We start from the raw sequence: 23,155 nt of genomic DNA, 5'->3' as shown, positions 1-23,155 counted from the left end.
AAACACCCATACACATACCACACTGAATTATGATGTTCTCGTTGTGTGATTCACAACAAGGATCACTGCAAATGTCATTCACATGCCACCTGATTTGCTTGATGCCGTAGCCTTTGTGCAGTCCACTGATATTCAAAGCATGTTGGGAAGGACAACAGTAGGACTTTGCAGACCAGGAACAAAACAATCAGATGGAGGTGTGGCCAGTCCCCTGGCCACCAATAAAGAAATGCATTTGATATGAATCAGGACAGAGGTTGCACATCCATTGGGGTCATCCTCTCTAGTGTTATGACATGCATTCAGCCCCTGCACTGCACATCCCTTAGGTGTTAGAGTTGTGTGTCAGTCTAACATAGCATATAAATGCTCTGTTGCATTCTGCTAGGCTATGATGTTGCATATTCTAAAATACTTCCCTTGCACAAACTTTAATTATATAATATAGCTGGTGATGTGACTTCACAATTGTATCCTTGCACCTCAAACAGTAGTGCACAACACAAATCGGTGGAAGTCACTCACTAAATTCTCCTGTGCAACAACCATGTATACATTTAACCACAAGTTATTGACCTTTCATTCAGAATTGACATATGTTTCCACTCAGTCAAGCAGAAATATGAGAGTTGGTTGTAGGCCTCAATAAGATCATCAAGGCCAGTGGCATTACAATGATGTATATGTTCCAGCAGAGCAGGGGTAAAAAGCTTAATGGATGCTTAGCTAATACTTCTGTACTGCACACGGCCCAGCCTGGTAGCTCTGCATGAGGTTGGTTAATGATCCATGGTTACAGGACCAAGTGGTCAGATCAAGTGACAAGTTCAACTACCAAGCCAATCAGTATCACATCCAGATGGAAGACGAAGTTCAGATTATGACCAAATATGTGAGTAGTAGTGAAAGTAGCCTGCATTAATCTGAATCTCTTCATAGTGCAAAGGAATTCCTTGCCAAAAGCCACTTACACCTTATCAGTTCTGAGGATGAAGTCCACCAGGACCAACAACAGGGGGCCACCGACACGGAGGAGCCAATAAAGTCTGTAAACATCTGCAGGACTGTCCGTACACTAGCAGGTGGGTGGCAGATAAGTGAGGTGTTTTTAGTTTGTTTCTGTGCCCATGACCTACTCAGATGGGTTAGTGCAGCCAGCCTTAGTCTGTTTCATATTCAATGTCTGAAAACACAAAAATGGCAAGTCAACCACTAATTTCATTAAACCTCATGGGCTTGATAACAACAAAACCTAGAGGCTCAATGTCATTAGATGTTCTCATCTAGGTAGGTTTACAGCTGTAGCATTATAGTGCAGCACTCAAGTATAGTCTCCGGGAAAGTGTAGCGTTATGACTAGCAAAACGAAAGGGTACCAAATGTAGTCTATGTGGCCTATGAAGGTCATATGAATTATCCCCATTGTGTCATCCAAAATGAAATGGTATACATCTAAAAGCAAAAACCTGGTGCCCCCAGCTCTTAGCAGCTACAAAATCCACTCTGTTTTGAAGATGCTCATCCTTAAGCAAGCTTAAAAAATATGATTTAATTGAGTGAAGGGTCACAACCAGCAGAATAAAATGATACTGACATTATGTACAAAGAATAAAAAAATATTCTTTTTCTACCCTAAATGCTCACATTTAACAGTGACAGGGGTAAATCTATACTTTTCATTAATTTCCTGCAGTATACATACATATCTTGGTGTTAACACTTAGCATTTACTTTAGCATTATATAAATTGCTCAAGTCCTACCTTCACTTAGCTTTCAGTCTTCTTCCTGTGCATTGTTCTAATGTATTGTTACCAAAAATTACATTTACTTGTTCCTTCCATTTTTTAAATATTACACCTACAGATATTTTATCTCCTTTACAAAATGCAATCCTTCAATTATGGTTGGTTTAGATCTCGATTTCCGTTTTCTTGAAACAACTTTTTCTTCAGCAGCTGATAGCACTAAACTTAGTTATTCTTTACTATGTCTAGGCAGTTCAGATCCTGTATCACAGTACTAAATAATAATTTTCTTTGTTAGTCATTTGTTCACCCAGCATTTCTGACAAAGTACTTTGTAGGGAATTATTTTAAATCTGCCAACTCATTATATTACCAAAAAATGTTCATGATTACCTCTCTCTTTGCCATCACACCTCCATCAATTGCTATCTACATGAGAAAAAAAATTCTCTGAAGTCTGCTTTAGGATATAACAATGCCTATGAAAAATCTTCTATGTACAAAATCTGAAACCTTTTATACTTTGTTGCATACTTGGGTGCCATACAGATATCTTTCCATTGTCCCTTTGTGTACTGCCTTTCTATTTAGTCTTGGTAATCGGGCTTCCTGTTGAAAATGTCAGTACTCAAAATGCTAACTGCTGAAAAGCTGAAAAAAGACCGAAAACCTGTAGAAATGTGAATCATGAAAATCGCTCTTCTTCTTAAGACATGTTTTTGCAGGATAGCAGGTCCCTCCCTGCAATCCCCTCCCCCTGAAGTTATATACCAACTCTGAGATCACCATACTTTACAGAAAGGGAATATTCAGAAAAATGGCATCTTGGACTTAGCATAGCTAAGTCTGATCTTTTGGCTATTCAGTCTTTGCATTTCGGGACTTGTTCTGGTAGGTTCTGACATTTCAAATGGTTACTCTTAATGTTTTCTAACTGCTCTTCTGCTTGCACTCATCCCAGCTTATTGTTATTTTGTTCATAATACCTTGGTTCCTTCCCTATCTTTCTACAATAACGTCCTGCCTTTTCTTGCTTATTTACTATGCTCCCTGCAAAACAGTGTCCCCTGCAAATAAAACAACTTCTCTTGATTACTATACCCAGTATATCCTTGAAGTTGTGAGTCCTTTATTTTCTTTCCCAGTTACTCTAACTAAAAACATACTATCCTAATTGTATTACCTATTCCATACTTCTCCATAACATTCGACAAAGTCTCATGTCCTACTGTATCAAATGCCTTGCTGATATCACCTACCATAAGTTTCACATTCTCCTTTTGACTTATATCATCCACAATTTCTCTTATAACCAATAGCAATTCTTGACACCCCTCCCCTTTTATACCACATATACTTTCTTCCATAATATCCCTCAACCTTCCTTCCATTCTCTATTGTTCTCATGAAAATAAAATCTGTGTTATTTAATGGGATGGGTCTCCAATTTTTATTTCATTCTTTTCATTTTTTCTCCATATAAATTTGAAAATCCCACTGCATAACTCTTTATAAACAAACCCTTCATTCAACCATTCATTTCGTATATTTACAAAATGCTATGTTTACTAGTCCATCAAATTCTTGTACATTCCATACCCTATACCATCTCATCCTGATACTGAATCCACATTTACTTTCCAAGTATTTCATGTAATTTAATAATACCTTTTACTTTGCATTCTCTCTTATTTTCCTTCATTTTACACTTATACATATTTTCCACATGCTATATTGCAATACTCAAATTTTACTCCTGAGTTCTTTTTACCTCTCCTTTTACATTTTTAATTTCCCTCATGATACTAATATCCTCCTTTACTATTTTACCCAAATATACAGATACCTCCTCCCTTCCCCATTGTAAATAATATCTCTGTCTAAATAGTAATGTCTTAATTTTTTCTCAGTTTATTTTATATATTTCTTTTTCCATATCATATACTTTCTTGTATTATTCTCTAAATTCTATAATACATTGCTGTACATTTTTCCATACTTCACTTTCTCTTCCTTTCTTACATCATCCTACCATTGAAAAAAAAAACATGTTTCATACTTCTTTTTTAACTAGTTTTTATAGAGGACCTCCATGGTTTTATGATCCTTCCATAACTATAAGACTTTCCACTCTCCAATTTTATTTCATGATTTTTCATTTATTGTTTTTATTCCTATTCCTATTTTAATATTCTCCCTTTTTTCCATCACTGCCATCCATGTTGCTAAATGGTCTGAAAAACGCATCACAACTGTATCACCATTTTATACCCCCAAAACCTTCTGATAATACAAAATGCTCAATTTCTGAGCCAAGTGCCCATCTTCTATAATTCCAATGACTGTTGTTCCACACAGCTAATTTATCACATTTTTTATCATTTTCTGTTTTTTATATCTTTCCTTTTCTTTTTACATTTTCCACTTAAATCATAATTAAAGTCTCCGGTAATTATAATTTCATGTTAACGCTATGTTCATAGGTTCATAGGTTCATAGGTTCATACTAGGCTATCTGCCCGAGGGCATTTACAAGCCTAGCCCATAGTTTTGTGGCTTACGCCACCCCTTTAGTATGGGGAACTATACCCATTATTTTGCTGTGCCTCTGTTGAGCAGTGACACTGAGGTAATCCCTGGGGTATATCTGCGATCTCCCATCCATTGGTCAAGATTTCTCTTGAACAAGGCCAGCGAGGTGCTCTGCCTCACATATACCGGGATTTTATTCCACAGCATAGGGAGTCTTTGGGTGATGAATCTATCCCTCCAGCACGTCCTATTAATAGCCGTGTCGAGGTTTAAGTCTCCGCCCTTGTGGCTCTGACGGATCTAGATTTTTTGAGGTGAAGCATATTCATCAAATCTGGGTTTGACATGGCCTTGTATGTTAGGCAAAGGTCACCTCTGAGCAAGCGGTAAGCGACTGAATAGAGCTGGAGTTCTTTCAGTCGGGCAGCATAGGACAGATGTTTGAGACCCTTTATCCTTTTGGTGAGGAACTTTTGTGGCCTCTCGAGCTGCTGCAAGTGTCGGGTGAGATACATTCGGAATGGGGCATTGTACTCAATCATTGGTCTGATGAGTGATGAGTATAGGGAGACTATGACCTCCCTTGATCTAGATGAGAATCCCTTCATGATAAGGTGGGCAATGTAGAAGGTCTTCCTAACTACTTTAGCTACATGGGTGTCGAATAACAGACTACTATCAACCTGGGTCCCCAGGTCCCTGATAACTTCTTCTGTGCTCAGTGGATTGCCACCTATTTGGTAGCTAGGGGTAACCTTGTTTTTCCCGAAGGGTATGACTATGCATTTTTTGGCATTTAACTTTAGGCCATGGCTCTGGCACCAGTTATCCGTTTCTGTGAGACCCTTCTGAAGGATATCTGTGTCAGATGTGTTTTCTACTATGGCGCCCAGTTTGCAGTCATCTGCAAACTTTGTCAGCCATAACCCTCCTGTGTTTGCTTGTACTTCGGAAAAGTAGATGTAGTCTAATATTTGCTGAAACAGATTCTTTCTTCCCTTGCTAGTTATATATGCATATAACACTATATTTCTGTTAACATATTCTCTTTACCTCACATGCACAGCAGTTAACCTCACCATCCTTTCCAGTGCTACATCTAATATATTCACTGTTTTTTGCACAACACAGCCAGTCCAGAACAACATTCACTTCCTAAAGTTCCATATTATATTTCCACTCCACAATGTTTCTGTTTATATTCTTTCTTCACTTGTCAGGAATATTATTTCTTCTAACAGTACAACATCCACATCACATTTAGCATATCATTCCAATATATCTATCCTTCTTACAATAGTGATAATGCTGTTCACATTTACTGAAAGTTCTCTAAAATTTTTGATTTTCTCTCATTCTAAGTTTAAGGTAAAATATTGATAAATGTTCATTTTCTTATATTTTGCTATTTCCCGAGCTGAATGTTTTTTTCCTGGGGTTATGCACAAATGATCCTTGACCCTCAGAATCAGATTTTTCACTGGCTAGAGCTTCAAAAATGTATTCGTGTCAGTCTCTTATCCTGACCACTCTTCCTGCATGTACTGTTTAATAATTTTTCTCCTCCATATTTTTATCTGCAGTTTCTTCTTCTCCTAGTTCAGCCTTTCCCCAGCATCTTGTTGCCCTTTCTCCTGCATTCTTTCTTCCATTTCTTCTTCTTTTTCATTATTTACTGTTTGCTATTGACAATGCATTCAAAAGTGTCCTTTTTTATTTACCTGCATTCAGACCAACACCTTCACTTTGTAGATCCTTTCTCCCCACACTAGTTACATTATACCTTGTAACAATCACTAATTAAAAGAAAAGTCTGCACAAAAGAAACATGATTTTTACTGGCTAGCATATCTTAATGTGCCTCTATGACCATCTACAAAAAGAACAAACGGCGAGTGTTTCACCATGTTTTTTTCACATTTCAAACTAGTTCCAAACTCCATCCTCCATTCCATAAGTTTATCTCATCTCTAACTTTCACAATATCATCAACTGTTTCACACAGACCTTGCATGCATTTTTAACATCATCTTCCAGTTCATCAGATTACTGGTTTTCTTTCTAGAGTGAGGATCTATGATGTTATGAAGGCTATCAAGTCCCTCATTCTAGGCAAGTAGGACTACCACTTAATCGTAGCCCATGTCATTGCGAAGGACTTGCAATGCTCAACCCTGAGAGACATGCAGAGAGACATGCATAGAGACATACAGAGAGACATGTATAGAGACATGCATAGAGACAGCATAGAGACATGCAGAGAGACATGCATAGAGACATGCAGAGGGACATGCAGAGAGACATGCTGGATCTCATCATACATGTAAGACTCTGGTCTTCATTGGAATCCTTCCTTCACCCAGAGCAAAGCCCAAATACAAAAATAATTGGCTTCAACAATTGGCTGAAGAGATGGTGTCATTTGGCAGAGAAACTATGTGTCAGCATGGGGTGAGACCGTAGATAGGCCTCCTTGTTTTGTAAGGGATAGCATGCACCTTTCATTCCATGGATTCTGCCTACTGTCTTCTTAGGCAAAATTTGCCTACTGGACATCCAAATATCGAGTTAAAATTAATATGAACCCTATCTCAGCCTATATTACTGTTGCTGATCTCAGTACAGGAAGTCCTAATCGTAAACTGCCTGATCTTGAGGCCCTTCTGCACCATTAATGTATAACATAGGTATGTCATAACTGGCATTTGATTTCATTATACTGGCTGCACTCTCTTCCTAACAAGGTTTACTGTTTGTTATATATTCAGACCAGAGCATGAGGGGGTTTATATATTTTTCAGAAGCCATATCATCTGCAGGCAGATCACATGAGATTCACAAATCAAACTTTTTGAACTCTAACTTACCCTAAACAAAATCAATTATCAGTTTATATCCTGCCTCAGAGCTCTCACAGTTTTTCTCAAATAAGCACAAGATGTTTCTAACTGCACTCACTAAACTCCCCAAAACAAAGAAAAAAATACTTTTTGATGTAAGATTTATCCATCAATTAACTGACAAAAACTATACTTTCAAAGCTGAGTGCACCCAACAATTCATAGAAATAATCAATGTTACTTCTCTAGAACAAATAGAAAATATCTGACTAGGGATTAGAACATTAATGACCTCATTTTTATCATCACAACCCTCCATGCACCATCCCTTGAGTATCTATATCTCTATCTCTGGTTAAATCAGACCACAAATTAGTGGCATTCTCTCTTAAATATTTCAAACTCTACTCCAGCGAACAATTTCATTTTTTTCTGACTTCAGCACATGCTTAATTAAACTGTATTATATTTCAAATTTGCTTGCAGTATCACAAAACTCCTGTTAGTTTCAGATATTGTTTATACAGTTCAGTTCTACTACTCACCTATGCAAGTGTTGAGAGCTAACAGTCTGTATTAGAACTAAATATAATAGAAGATATAAAAACAAACCTTGGTAAGCCCATATTATAAATAAACCATACAAAGGAAAAATAAATAATACAGTTTATTTATTTTTATTTATTTATACATTTGTTAACCAGGTAGGTGCATTGGTCCAATGACCTTTTAAGGCACAACTCATGCCAGATGGCACATCAGATAGCATTGTACAAGGAAAATATAATGCAAGCAGCAATAATGATATTGTACAATGCAAACAAACCGCAAACAGGGTACAAAGATACCAAATAAAATACAAATGCTGCACTGATGTCACAAACAGAACTTTAATTGTCCAAAGGTAAGTGCTTTTGTTCCAAAACAAAGAAGGGTACTTTTCCATTATCGGGGCAACACTTTTAATGAGCGCTTTCCATTCCATTCATTGGGACAGTGTTGTCATGGAGACAATTACTTTCTCGGTAGTAACAGCTATAATCCTGAAATGTGAGTACTATAACTAGCCCCAATTTTCAAGCATCCTGTTTCTAGGTCAAAAAGTTTAACTTCGTTCGCCTAATTTTTTTTCAGGATGGATTAGCGATTTACAGTCAACAAACAGTGCCCGCTGTTTACAGTCAACAAACAGTGCCCAGTCCCAGCTTTAGTCACTTTAACTTCAGAAACTCCATGTTAATTAAACTCCTGTAATCTTATACAGTTTTAAAAGCCATCACTACCGAAATATACAACACGTCTGTGGTTTGAAAACATTATTCCTATTATTTATGTATTTATTTTTCTTTTTTGAAGGGGATCCGAGTCTGTCTCAGCTGTAGAAGTAAGAAACTGAGAGATACATTGTTTAGCAGATAATTGGACAGAGCAAAATAGTGTCAGTATGAGGCGTCACAGTCAGAGAAAGTGTTGCCTCAATGTGAGATAGAGTCTTTCAATGTGGAAGTTTGAGGAACATGTACTTTTTAAGACCAGTCTTGCTAATGAGGAACACTTCAGAGCTATGACAATATGTACACATATGAAATTAAATGCAAGGTAACTAAGACTGCTACCTTTTCAAATGTGCAAAGTGGGACATTTTTTGTATGAACGCGAGATTTTGCAGGACAAATCATACCCGCACCTATTGCAAATGTCTGAATGTTTTTGGCAAAATAAAAGCTTATCCTTATAGGACTTGATTTGCTTATATTCCTTCAGATAACATTTATGTGTTTCAGATAACAAAAAAATATTCTGTTCATTTTTACAAATTGGAAAAGGGGGTCATTTACATAGTCATGGCAACACTTTCTAAGTAGCAGCTGCATTCATAGCCGCATTCATAGATAAAACGTAGGCGCATCACGTGTTGCCCCGATAACTTCATCATAAAATTACTGCACTACATCACTTTTTTATATTGTAAAAATGCACCATAAAATTTCAAACCAGTTAAAGGGCCATAGTATGTAAAAAACACAGATTAGAACTAGGTGTGACATTAAATGAAATTGAAATAAAATGAAACAAAATCAATACTGAAGTGAAATATTAAGGCAAAAATGCTCATGTATACAACAATAAAAACATACACAACAATCTTCCACATACATAAAAATCTACTGTATGCTTAGAAAGCTGTTCATAACTAAAGAAACATAAAAACATGATGACATTATAACATAGTAATTTTAATTATAGTACATCAACTTTCAATTTCAAAATAGGCTTAATGGATATATAGTCATTATGACCTGGGGGGACAGTGGCATTCAACACAATGTACAATAAAAAGAGAATCCAAGTAGCAGCAACAATACATGTACATGTTACAATGATAACAGTCAAAAGACACTCCCCAGGATTCAATAAACTTCTTGTAGTTTTGTGCAGAGCCTACATCGAGTGTTTTCACATACACAATGTTGTTTATCATGTGTCATTGTGGCATGCATATTAATGAGGCACTGCTTTTGAAGCAAGGTTTCACAGTTCACACCAGTATTGCTGGGTGTGAAACCTCTAATATGAATGTGGATCATACCTCTCAACCTTTGAGTGCAAGAAATCTAGACAAAGACTAAAATAATGGGGGAATAAAGGCCCAAACATAGGGACATATTTTAAATATTTTGTTTTTATACACTTAGAAAGTAGCTAGAATAATAGGATTTGTGTTAGCATGTATTTTCTGAAGGATATGAATCACGAAACTCAAATGTATATCATTGTTTATTGTCTTCAATCTTCAGTGATTTTCCAGAACACCACAAATTTTACAACGAACAGGCCAAAAATATGAGACAGAAATCTGGACAGTTGAGAGGTATGATGTGGATAGCATTTCCATGTAAGGTTGCTGGCCATGAAAGTGGATTGTATGACTGCATGACAATTGCTTTTTCATTTCTTGTGTTTTCTTCATTAAAATTTGTTTGGGGCACTGCCATAGATTGTTTTTCCTCATTTTAACTGTTTCTCCATTTTTTGGGGGGCCATTGTTTGCATGATGCATGGCTTAGCACAAACATGTTTGGCCATGCTCATCTGGTTTGCATGAAGCGCAGCAGTTCACAGACTGGATGAATGGACCACCCAGGTTGTAGACAGGACCCAGATAACCACAAACATAAACTGGATGCATTCAATTAATACTATTGGCCATTATGCAAACATGGTAAGCGACATTGCCCTATGGTTAACAGTAAGAACTTTACAATGAATACTAAGATAGGGAATGTCATGTAAGTAATCCTGTGACAGCAGGTATTAAATGTAGGTTTGGAGTGCAGATAGTTCTAGGTTCTAGTACAGACTGTGCAAACTTTGTTTTCTTATTGTGACATTGCAGATTATAGCAATGAAGTGCAACATGCACAACTATTTTCTTAATCTTCTTGTGGCAACAGCTGTATGTGTAGGACTACCGAACATATGGTCCAAGGTTTGAATACAGCATATCCCATACACTTTAAATGTTGTTCCACTTCACAATATAGTTACTCTCACTTATAACACTTGACATAGTGTAGCTGATATTAATATTTATATGTGTGAGGGCTGAGACACTAATATTGCATCAGTTATTTATATATTTATCTATGTATTGTCCATTTATTATCAAAATTATGACTGTGTGTATACTGCATGCTATGTTCATGCAAGTATATTTCTGATATCTGAATTGCCATGGCCTCCCTATTTGACTACACAGTTATACAAGTGCCTATATATCAAATAACCTTGATATTATATTTCTTGCCACTGTTGCGCATCACTTACTATTGCACAAACATGTTACCCAGCAGTGTGTACCCTCGACTACCATGTTTGTGTGATGGTAAGAGATGTGCAACCTTTTCAAATGTTACAAAACCAAAAAGTGCACACTCTCAGTAAGTGCAATATGTGCAATTGGTGGAAAAACATCAGGATACAAAATGCAATTGGACTGAAATGCTCATTCTACATTGGGCTTGATCTATGGTAGTCATGTCTGGTATTTCTGGTGAAGGAGTGCATTTCAGAGCACAAAGGTGGGGTGTTCAGGAGTCCAAAGTCTTTACTAGACTCCTAGTTAAGGTGCATGGGCCCTGATTGCTGCAGCAAGACTATTCAGGCTTAGAATTCAAGTCTGAATTCTAGAGTAGTATTGCCAGGGCTTTGACCAGTGCTACAGGTATCCCCTGCACTAGTGAACAATGCCAACATCATGTTGATGACCTCCAGAGGAGGAAGCGGATACCCCTGACCATTGGATCAGGGAATTTAGTAAAGGGGACACCCCACTGATGTGTAAGTATCAATTACAGCGACTAATTGTAAGAGTTAAAATCTGAATGTAGTAAAGACTGGTATTCATAATGGTGTTCTATTCTGCTCTGTTTTTTCTAAAGCTACCACAGAGCATCGAATGTGAGATCCCATGCCATGCAATTACCATGGATTCTAGAAGCATGTGGTATGTATGCATCAGAACAGTACTGTTATTGTAACATTAAAAGCTCAGCATGCATATCTCAACTGTAAAATAAAGTATGCATGTCTGTAGCACAAAGCAACAGTTCCAGATTCTCAAATAACAGTGACCATGCATCTATAAACTTTAAAAGGAAAGTATGTGTGCAGTAGTCTGTAGGACAAAAGAACAGAACAGTATTAGAGAGTAGTCAGAGGTTGTGGGTTCAAAAACCACACATCCCAAATATACAATGCTGTTAGATTTTCATCATTATTGCAATGTAACTTTAGACCTCTATACCAATGGAACACATGGTCTGCTGTAAGCTGTAATCAGGATGATTGGAACACCCATATATACAATATATGCACACATCAAGGATTGCTGGCTGCAATCTGTACTATAGTGTGCATCTGTTATGAACTGGGTAGTCTTAAAAGTAATAAAAATATTTGTTAGGAGTTTGTAATGTTTAAAGTAAAGGTAACAAAGCAGAGCCAAATAGTTGTATCAATGCTTTGTATGTCACATATGAAGTTACTAATGTTCTCCATTTTTTCTCTCACCCTAACCCTTATCTTCTCTCTTTTTTTTGTTGCTGTTTTTTTTTCCCACAGCACAGCAGGGTAGGCGTGTTCCATGGGATCCTCCTACACAAACTCCATCAGCTACAGCACTGCTGTCCAGCACATCTGGTGTGAGACCTGGCAGCACCCGCTCTGCTGCCCCTGCACTACCTGGCCCCTCAGGTAGTTCTGCCCCAGAGGATAGGCCTGTGGCTACCTCCAGGATCAGTGGGAGAGGTGGTGACTTTAACAGCTGAGAAGAACTGCCAGGGATGGTGCATAAGATTGTGCCCCACACTGTGGGTACACGCTTTTGGCAGACAGAGACACATCTGTGTGTTGCGCCAGTCCTAAATTCCTCTATCCAATGTTTGACAGTATCCCTCTTCCTCATCTGGATGTCTCAGTAGTGATCCCTATGTTGCTTACCAGTGCAAGAGGATACCAGTAGAATCTCAAAACCTCTCCACAAATGCCTGCTATGCCTACCACAGGTCAAGACCAATGTAGAATGATGTTTTCCCACCAACTGAAGGTTTTGCGCTTACCGAGAGTGCGCACTTCCTGGTTTTCCAATGTTTGAAAATGTTGCACATTGCTTACCATCACTCAAACATAGTACTCGATGGGGAGCACTGGTGGGCAATGTGTTTGTGTGATGGCCAATAGTATTAATTGAATGAATCCAGTTTATGTCTGTGGCTGTCTGTGTCCTGTCTACTACTTGGGTGGTCAATTCAGCCAGTTTGTGCACTGCCGCTCTACACACAAACCAGATGAGCATAGTCAAACACGTTTGTGCTAAGCAGGGCATCTCTAAAACAGTGTTCTCCCAAAAAAATAAAAATAAAACTGCGAAATAGTTGAAATGAGGAAAATCAATCTATGACATACACAGAAGAAAATGGTAGTAGGCATGTGACATGTCTACATAGGTCTGGATTACGACTCTCACTCCAATGCACCATCAGAAATCAGGATGGGTGCCCTATCCATCATTGCCACACAAACAGCTTTGCAGCAAGGAAATTAAGTAATTCCTCACACAACCAAGTGCAGCTGAATTTATACTGATATCAAGGCATAAACTGTTGTTTGTAGATTCATTATATTTAATATATTTGGATGTAGTGCACTTAGTGATCACACAACCTGTTATGATTATTGTTTGCAAATATACAGCTCGGTCTCATCTTTATGTGTTTCTTGGTCATTCATCAGTTATCTGACCAGCACTCAGAGGCATGCAGTGTAACCCAGCCACTGGGGATGCACAAGCCAGTGCATTTCTTTGTGCCGGTCCCAAGCCCGGATAATGGGGAGGGTTGCATCAGGAAGGGCATCTGGCGTAAAATGTTGCCACATCATATATGCAGAAAACTGTACAGAAATTCATACCGGATCGGTTGAGGCCTGGGTTAACAATGACCGCCACCAGTACTGTTGGCCAACAGGGTGCTGGCAGAAAATGGGCTACTGTTAGCCGAAGAGGAGAAGAGGTGGAAGGCATGCCAGAAGGCAGGTAAAGGCTAGAACTGTGATAGTGAGGGTCAGAACTTTGAATGTTGGCAGTATGACTGGTATAGGGAGGGAGCTAGCTGATATGAAGAACCAAAGGATGGTTGGTATACTGTGTGTGCAAGAGACCATATGGAAGGGGAGCAAGGCTAGGTGTATCGGAGGTGGTTTCAAATTGTTTTATCATGGTGTGGATGGGAGGAGAAATGGCATAGGCATTATCCTGAAGGAACAGTATGCTAAGAGTGTTTTGGAGATGAAAAGAGTGTCAGATAGCATGATGTTTATGAAGCTGAAAACTGATGGTGTAATGATGAATGTTGTTATGGCATATGCTCCACAAGTTGGGTGTGCGATAGATGAGAAAGAAAAATTTTGGAGTGAGTTGGATGAAGTGGTGATGATTGTACCCAAGGGTGAAAGACTGGTGATTGGAGCAGATTTCAAAGGGCATGTTGGTGAAGGGAACATAGAGGATGAGGAAGTGATGGGTAGGTATGGTGTTAAGCAAAGGAATGCAGAAGGTCAGATGGTAGTGGATTTTGCGAAAAGGATGGACATGGCTGTGATGAATACGTATTTTAACAAGAGGGAGGAGCATAGGGTGACATACAAGAGTGGAGGAAGATGCACACAGGTGGATTATATCTTATGTAGAAGGGCCAATCTGAAGGAGATTGGAGACTGTAAAGTGGTGGCAGGGGAAAGTGCAGTTAAGCAGCATAAGATGGTGGTTTGTAGGATGACACTGGTGATCAAGAAGAGGAGGATGAGTGTGAGGGCAGCACCAAGGATCAAATGGTGGAAACTGAAAAAGGGTAATTGTGAGGTGATGTTCAGGGAAGAGTTAAGACAGGCACTGGGTGGCAGTGAAGAGTTACCGAATAGCTGGGTAGCTACAGCAGAGCTAGTAAGAGAGATGGCTAGAAGGGTGCTTGGTGTGACATCTGGAAAGAGGAAGGAAGACAAGGAGACCTGGTGGTGGAATGAAGAAGTACAGGAGAGTATACAGAGAAAGAGGTTGGCGAAGAAGTGGGATTGTCAAAGCGATGAAGAAAGTAGACAAGAGTATAAGGAGATGAGGTGCATGGCAAAGAGAGAGGTGGCGAAGGCTAAGGATAAGGCGTATGAAGAGTTGTATAAAAGGTTGGACACTAAGGAGAGAGAAAAGGACTTGTACCAATTGGCTAGACAGAGAGACTGAGCTAGTAAAGATGTGCAGCAGGTAAGGGTGATAAAGGATAATGAGGGAAACGTACTCACAAGCGAGGAGAGTGTGTTGAGCAGATGGAAAGAGTACTTTGAGAGGTTAATGAATGAAAAGAATGAGAGGGAGAGAAGGTTGGATGATGTGGGGATAGTGAATCATGAAGTGCAGTGGATTAGCAAGGAGGAAGTAAGGATAGCTATGAAGAGGATGAAGAACGGAAAGGCTGTTGGTCCAGATGACATACCTGTGGAAGCATGGAGGTGTTTAGGTGAAATGGCAGTGGAGTTTTTAACTAGATTGTTTAATGAAATCTTGGAAAGTGAGAGGATGCCTGAGGAATGGAGAAAAAGTGTTTTGGTACTGATTTTTAAGAATAAGGGTGATGTGCAGAGGTGTAGTAACTACAGAGGGATTTAACTGATCAGTCACAGCATGAAGTTATGGGAAAGAGTAGTGGAAGCTAGGTTAAGAAGGGAGGTGATGATTAGTGATCAGCAGTATGGTTTCATGCCAGGAAAGAGCACTACAGATGCGATATTTGCTCTGAGAGTGTTGATGGAGAAGTATACAGAGAAGGTCAGAAGGAGTTGCATTGTGTCTTTGTGGATTTAGAGAAAGCATATGACAGGGTGCCTAGAGAGGAGTTGTGGTATTGTATGAGGAAGTCGGGAGTCTCAGAGAAGTATGTAAGAGTGGTACAGGATATGTACGAGGGTAGTATGACAGCAGTGAAGTCTGCAGTGGGAGTGATGGATGCGTTTAAGGTGGAGGTGGGATTACATCAAGGATCAGCTCTGAGCCCTTTCTTATTTGCAATGGTGACGGACAGATGAGATCAGACAGGAGTCCCCATGGACTGTGATGTTTGCAGATGACATTGTGATCTGTAGTGAGAGTAGGAACAGGTGGAGGAGACCCTGGAGAGGTGGAGATATGCTCTAGAGAGAAGAGGAATGAAGGTCAGCAGGACTAAGACAGAATATTTGTGTGTGAATGAGAGAGAGGACAGAGGAATGGTGAGGATGCAGGGCGTAGAGGTGGCGAAGGTGAATGAGTTTAAGTACTTGGGATCAACAGTTCAGAGTAATGGTGAGTGTGGAAGAGAGGTGAAGAAGAGAGTACAGGCAGGATGGAGTGGGTGGAGAAGAGTGTCAGGAGTGATTTGTGACAGACGAGTACCAGTAAGAGTGAAAGGGAAGGTCTACAAGAGGGTAGTGAGACCAGCTATGTTATACAGGTTGGAGACAATGGCATTGACAAAAAGGCAGGAGTCACAGCTTGACGTGGCAGACTTGAAGATGTTAAGATTTGCACTGGGTGTGACGAGGATGGACAGGATTAGGAATAAGTATATTAGAGAATCAGCCCAGGTTGGAAGGTTTGGAGACAAAGCCAGAGAGGCAAGATCATGTTGGTTTCGACATGTGCTGAGGAGGGATGCAGAGTATATTGGGAAAAAGATGCTAAGGATGAAGCTGCCAGGTAACAGGAAAAGAGGAAGGCCTAAGATAAGGTTTATGGATGTGGTGAGAGAGGACATGCAGGCGGTTGGTGTGACAGAGCAAGATGCAGAGGACAGGAAGAAATGGAAACAGTTAATCTGCTGTGGCGACCCCTGACGGGAGCAGCCAAAGGAAGAAGAAGAAGAACTCAGAGGTATGCAGTGTGTAACCCATTCTGTATTATTTATCTTAAAATGTGTGACAATATTAACTGGAAATGGTATGATATGCAGTTGCTGTCAAATGAAGGGAAGGTTGGATAGCACAAACAAGCCTGGAGTTCTCTTTTTGTGGGGGGGGGTGAGTTCCTGTTATGGCACATGCAAGGGTACACTGTTCTTTCAAGGGGGGGGACAAGCTGAGCTATTGTTATGGCAAAAATAAGGATATTTTGCTCTTTTTACTCTCCTTGTTTTGCATTCTGCCTGTCTGATCTTTTGAGGGATGTGAAGTCAGAAACTGCAATTGTCTCATTACTTTCTAACTTCTCTCTGTATTGATTTGCCATTACAAATATATGTTGCTGAACTGAGGGCATGTAAGATCATCAATACTTTGCAGAAGTATGAACGTGTGAATTTTTTATGCCTGAGGCCTACTACCTACTAATGGACACATACAAGTCAAATAACTCTCTGCTATCACATGTTACATTAATTTATGTACAAATTTCCCACCTTTTACTTGCTTACTGTACCAAGTGATGAAATACAAGGACATGGCATAGTAGTATTATACAATACAATAAATGTGGAGGACTTACCTTGTAAATGCAGCAGTTGCTGCAGTGTTAGTTCAGGGATGACTGTGATGCATGCAGTACACAGCAAGTGCATGGGGAAATAAAGACTGTCTCTGAGTTGAGACTGGCAGAGGTCACAGAGTTGCTATAGTGTGTCCCTGACCCCAATGTAGCACTCTACAATGACCAATGCTTTGTATGTCACATATGAAGTTACTAATGTTCTCCATTTTTTCTCTCACCCTAACCCTTATCTTCTCTTTTTGTTGTTGTTGTTGTTTTCTCCACAGCTGTTGTGTATGTTGTGATAAGTTAAATGTGGCATGAAAACTCTTCTCTTTCTTGGCCTAGACCTATTGACAACAGCAGCATTGCCTGCAGCCTCTAGCACATACAAATGGAGTTTATCAGCAGCTTCCAACATTCTGTCTGTGTAGACTTTCTGTGTCTGTACTCCACTACTTTTAATATCCACAGGAAAAACCAGCAAGTCTACTTGGATGCTTTATAATTTGTTGAATAGCTCTGCCAGATTGGTTGATTAGCATACAATTCAGCTGCTTGTGCTTTAATTAGCATCTCTGAAACATAGGCTAAGACAGATGTAATCCATTAATAATCTGCTCCATTATAAAAATGCAAATGTGTAGCTAGCTAAAATGATGATGAGGATACTTGCTACATGTTCGCATGACTTCACAGAAGCGTATTTCTTCACAAGATAGCTTTACAGAGGAGTATTGAACTCCAGGAGGTATGCTCCCATTTTGTTACCTACTACATAAACCATATGCAGGAATGTATTTATACATAATGTGAAGCAAAGGCTTTTACACTTTTATCTGTATGTATTAGTTAGAAGTGTACAAATGACATGGCCATATTTGTGAAGCCACTTCAGAGGTACACATGATTGACAATACATGAAAAGAGAATGCTGTTCTTTTTGTGGGTGAGGGGGCAAAGAAGAGTTACTGTTATGTCACAAACTAGAATGGACTGTTCGTTTTGGGGGGGGGGTACAGTTGAGTTACTGTTGTGACACATACAAGGATAAGTTGCTCTTGCTAATCTCCATGTTTTGAATCCTGCTTGTTGTTAATATTTCACATCTGTACACTGTTTTATGTTTTTAAAGTGGGTAAAACAGTGACTTTGTAGTTATGTGATACTTATGTGTATTATCATTCTGTTTTTTAGGACACAAATAATGTCACTGAGATGGAGAGACCCAGTCAGTGATGTGTAAAACAATATCATTGTTGACGCTCTTTGTTAACATGATCATTTTTGCTGGGAAGGGGTCGGCCCAATATGGTACACAGGCTACAGTTATGGCCGCACATCAATTCTGTGGGCAGCCACAGCCAGATTATGAACAGGTATGACACAGAGCCACTGCCATGTTTACCACTGCATGGAGGTAAGCAGCTGCAGTTGCCCGAGACCAAAGAGTAACCAGGGGGAGGGATGCTGCAGAACCAACTCTTACCCTCAATGAATGGTTCCTGCTAAATATCCTCCAACATGAGAACTCACAGCATAGTGGACCACGCATGTCCTTGACATGGACGCCACTCCTTCTGAGTTCCAAGATGAGCTTCCAGGTAGGCTTTTTTATATGACCAGTTGAATACTGTTGTACAGTTGTTAGAAAAATATATATATTCACATATGTGCTGCCTAGAAAATATATATTTACATACATGCTGCCTAGAAAAATATATTTACATATATGCTGCTTAGGAAAATGTGTATTCAAACATTCAAACATATATAAGTTGTGTGGTCAGATATATAGAGAAATGTGTGCTTTAGACAGGAATAAATGTGCTCAAATCTATATAGGGAACAAAGGTTGAAAAATAGTATGATATGTAATGCATTTAATTCTGTTTTACTAGAATAATAGTAGAAATAAACTCGCATATTATTGCTTGAAGCATAAGCTGCAGTGTAACTAGAAATTTGGCCTTGGCAGCGTTCAGCGTGGCCTGGCTCATGTCTGTCAGTAAAGATTATTTTGCAAAGTTAGAAAATAATAAATCTGTCTGCATGTGTATCTTTTCCTGCTTCCACCAGAAGAATAGCCTTGTGCGCACTATCAGAGATAGTGTCCAGCTGGTAAACAAGAGAGGGACAAAGAGAAGCATTAAAGAAGACATGCACCCATTGTATTCGAACTAATCTAAGAGCCTTGAATTGGCTACATCCTCGGAAGGACATTGTGACTGACCAGGTGCTTGCAAGGCTGTAATATTCTCATGGGAAAAAGATTTTTGAAAAACACCATCTCAGCACTTTTCATAAGTTACTATGATGTAAAGACCCTGTCACTGACCACGTCAGTGAGGTGGGCAAAAGCTGATAGTAAAGTGTATAAAATACCATATGTCTCACCAATAAAATCAGACAAAATTCTGTACAAGTTTCTGTATGGTTTTTTGCCTCCTAATGTACATTAGAGTATTAGTAAATAAGATACTTGAGTTCTCCTGCATTACTGTTTGTTATTGACTGACATTGTTTTTGAATGCCAGATGATTTTTACAGTCTGACTTTAACAAATTTATTTAACATTTTGGTCCTAATCGTGCGGAATTCCTTGGTAAGCTGCAGGTCAGAGTATATAGGTGGCACCAAAACCTGCGCAGGAGAAGGAAAGACCTCCGACTGAATTGTCGTATCTAAAGAGGCTGTCCACTTGTCTGATCTGTGGCCGAAAAGCGGAAAACTGGATCCTAAAAGAAGTTTCGAACAGTAAGCGGGAGGCTCGGGTAAGCAGAATTCCTCTCTTTGTTTTGTTTTAGATCAGGGACCAGGTTACACTGTGCTATTGCTAAGGTTTGTGATAGCAGGAGAGAGGTAGTCAGTATTGTATCTTGAGTCATAGATCAGGAAGTAAACAAAGCAAAGTAAAACAGTTATTTTAGACACTACTGTGGATACGGGGAATAAGATACCACGTGGTACAAGAGAAAGGGTTACGTAACAGTTCTTTTTTCTTTCAGAGACATGGGAAATGAATGCACTAAAGGGTCACGTGACCCGCCCCTAACAGAAGATGCAAAGTATATGCAATTGCAAAGAGCAGATAATGTGAGATATTTTTCAAAATGGGTTAATAAGTATGACTTTGATGGTAAATTAGATAAAATATCATTAGTAAAACTTTTGAAACAGTTAAAATCTGACGCAGAAGGTCAGGCAAAAAAACAACAGTTGGGCGTTCCTCAAGCACATAGGTGGATTGAGGAAGTGAACCGAAGGGAACAGAAAAATAAAAATGCAAAAGCATTGTTTTTAGACAAAGAGGATAATAATACAATAGTAGCATCGGTCCCTCCCCTACCACCTCCTCCGATGCCTTACTTAGAATATGAAGCGGGAGGGCGGGCTGGACCCCCCCCACGTTATCCGGAGACAACAGGGATATTAAGACAACCATTTGTAAGAGAACCTATCGGAACTAGATCCCGAACACGTCAAACATTTATAGATGTTCAACCAAGCGGAAATTCATTAGATGAGAGTGAGGAAATCTGTCCATTAATTGAAGTACCAAACCCACAGGCAGGACAGGAGGGCCAGGCCTCAACTCTCTTAGTGTATAGACCGTGGACACCGGAAGACATCCGGAAAGCTACAGAGGGAATTCCCCATCCAAAAATTAACTTTGAGAAATTTTTACAAGATTTACAGGGTATGAGATTGAGTTATCACCTGAATGGGGAAGAGGTAGAAAGAGTAGTTAGACAAATTTTGGGTCCGGACTGGCATATGATTTGTGGTGCCTGGAATGCCCGTGGCGCAACTCAGGCCACTCCCACATAGTGACGCAGAACTAGATACTAGATTGAAGGGTCTTACAGACCGCATTACTGAAAAGTGGAAACCTAGGGCAGACTGGACTTGTATTAACCAATGCGTACAACAAGATAATGAAACAGTAGACGCATACTATGGTAGATTATTAGAATGTTTTAATAACCATAGTGGTATGACTATTCCTGAAAATCAAAAGAATGATAGCTCATATGAACAGCAGTTGAAGAATGCATTTTTAAAAGGTTGTATTGCCCCTATCAATAGCTTCGTTATGAAGCATATGATAGATCACCGAGCAGTAGGCTTCAAGCCTTGTTAGAATATGCTAGACATGCCGAAAACATTTTAACAGTAAAAGAAAAAAACGCAAGTCTTCACAGCTGAAGGCGGTGCGGAAGTTTTTGTAGTACAAACAGCCAAAAAGGGTAAGCGAAATGCTCAGGGTAACAAACGTTCTGACAGAAACTCAGAATTTTATGAGGACAGGAAAAAAAGAGGTGAGTGCTTCAATTGCGGTAAGAAGGGACATTTGGCAAGGGATTGCAGGAGCAAGGCACCTGTGGAAAAAAAGGATAAGGATGATGAGGATTGACTAGATGGCAGTTATACTGCTCGGCAGTCATTAGGAGAGACTAATGAGCAGGGGAATAATGTAAATACCTTAGAAGAAACAAATGACATGCAACCGGATGTAGAAGTTGGGGAAAGTGAAGTTTTGGACTTGGCACTACTGAGCTTGGAGCTCTGTTTAGCAGACACTAAACCGGAAGTTACACTTCTGGTGGAAGGGAGAGAAGTCAAATTTTTGTGTGATTCAGGAGCATCACGAACTTTGATACATCCTTCAAAGTTACCGGAACATTCTGAATCACCCGATTACATATTAGTGAAAGCAGCAAACGGACAGCTGTACAGGGAACCACTTTCCCATGATATAGCAATAACTGACCCCATCTCGGGTATAACCCAGAGAAGTAAAATAGTACTTTCTGCCAAATGCCCCATGAACTTATTGGGAAGAGATCTTATGCAACTCTTTGGCATAGCAGTAGTCCCTACCATGAATGGTATGGAGGCACAGAGACAAACTGATGCTTTTGTGGTACGATCGGAGGGTGAGGCCTATTATTGGTACAGCCAGGATCTGGTTACAACCGGTCCAGGGGCAGTGACCAAGGAACTGATGAATATAGCCACCAGCAAGGTGCTTCCCCTCGATGTTGATCAGCAACATTTGTTACATTGTACCCTATATTATTGTAGCACATCAGGACCTGATAAAGAATATGAACAAAAATTGTTCAGGAATCCAAATAGATTAATACTACGGACTTTATACTGGGACACTGAGGGCAATAGTGTAGTGAGTTGCTCATTACCTCAGGAGTTCTTGGAATTGTACAAATCCAATAAACTACCGCATGTTAGCCTAACCAAAAACAGGAATGTTAGGTGGGTAGACTTGGGTGACAAAGTGACAAAATGGGAGAAACTAACTGACTTAGAGTTATCGGACTTAGGAGTACAGAAACAAAAACTAAATTGGTTAGCATAAGCACGCCCAGCTGTGCACTTACAACAGAGTGAAGACAGCTGACTGGCGTTCTTGATAGAAGAAGAAGAAAAAGCTTTGAGTAAAATACCAAATGTTCTTTGGTCAACAGCCAAATCGGATGTAGGACTTATTGAACAGCAGGGCCAGTAGTTATTACACCAAAATCGGCCTTTAGACCAAGGAAAAGACAATATCCTTTGAGCAAGGATGCAGAACAAGGAATCAAACCTATCATAATGGCATTACTTAAGAAAGGGATACTGGTAGAATCCTTGGATTCACCATGTAATACTCCTCTATTTCCTGTTAAAAAAGCAAACGGGGAATGGCGGATGGTACAAGATTTACAGGCTGTGAATGATGCGGTAATACCAAGGGCACCTACGATTGCCAGACCCATATACCTTGTTAAATGATTTGAAGCCGCAACAAAAATATTTCACCGTGGTAGATATTAGCAATGCGTTTTTTTCAATACCTATCCACCCTGACAGCCAGCATTGGTTTGCATTCACATTTCAGGGCAAAAGGTATCGTACACCCGACTACCACAGGGATATAGTGAAAGTCCAACAATATTCGCACAAGAGATGGCTAGCAACCTGGTG

Source organism: Protopterus annectens, chromosome 4.part0 (genome assembly GCF_019279795.1).
Source record: "Protopterus annectens isolate FY-2018-M chromosome 4.part0, PAN1.0, whole genome shotgun sequence".
Taxonomy (NCBI): domain Eukaryota; kingdom Metazoa; phylum Chordata; order Ceratodontiformes; family Protopteridae; genus Protopterus; species Protopterus annectens.
This window is presented reverse-complemented; position numbering follows the sequence as displayed.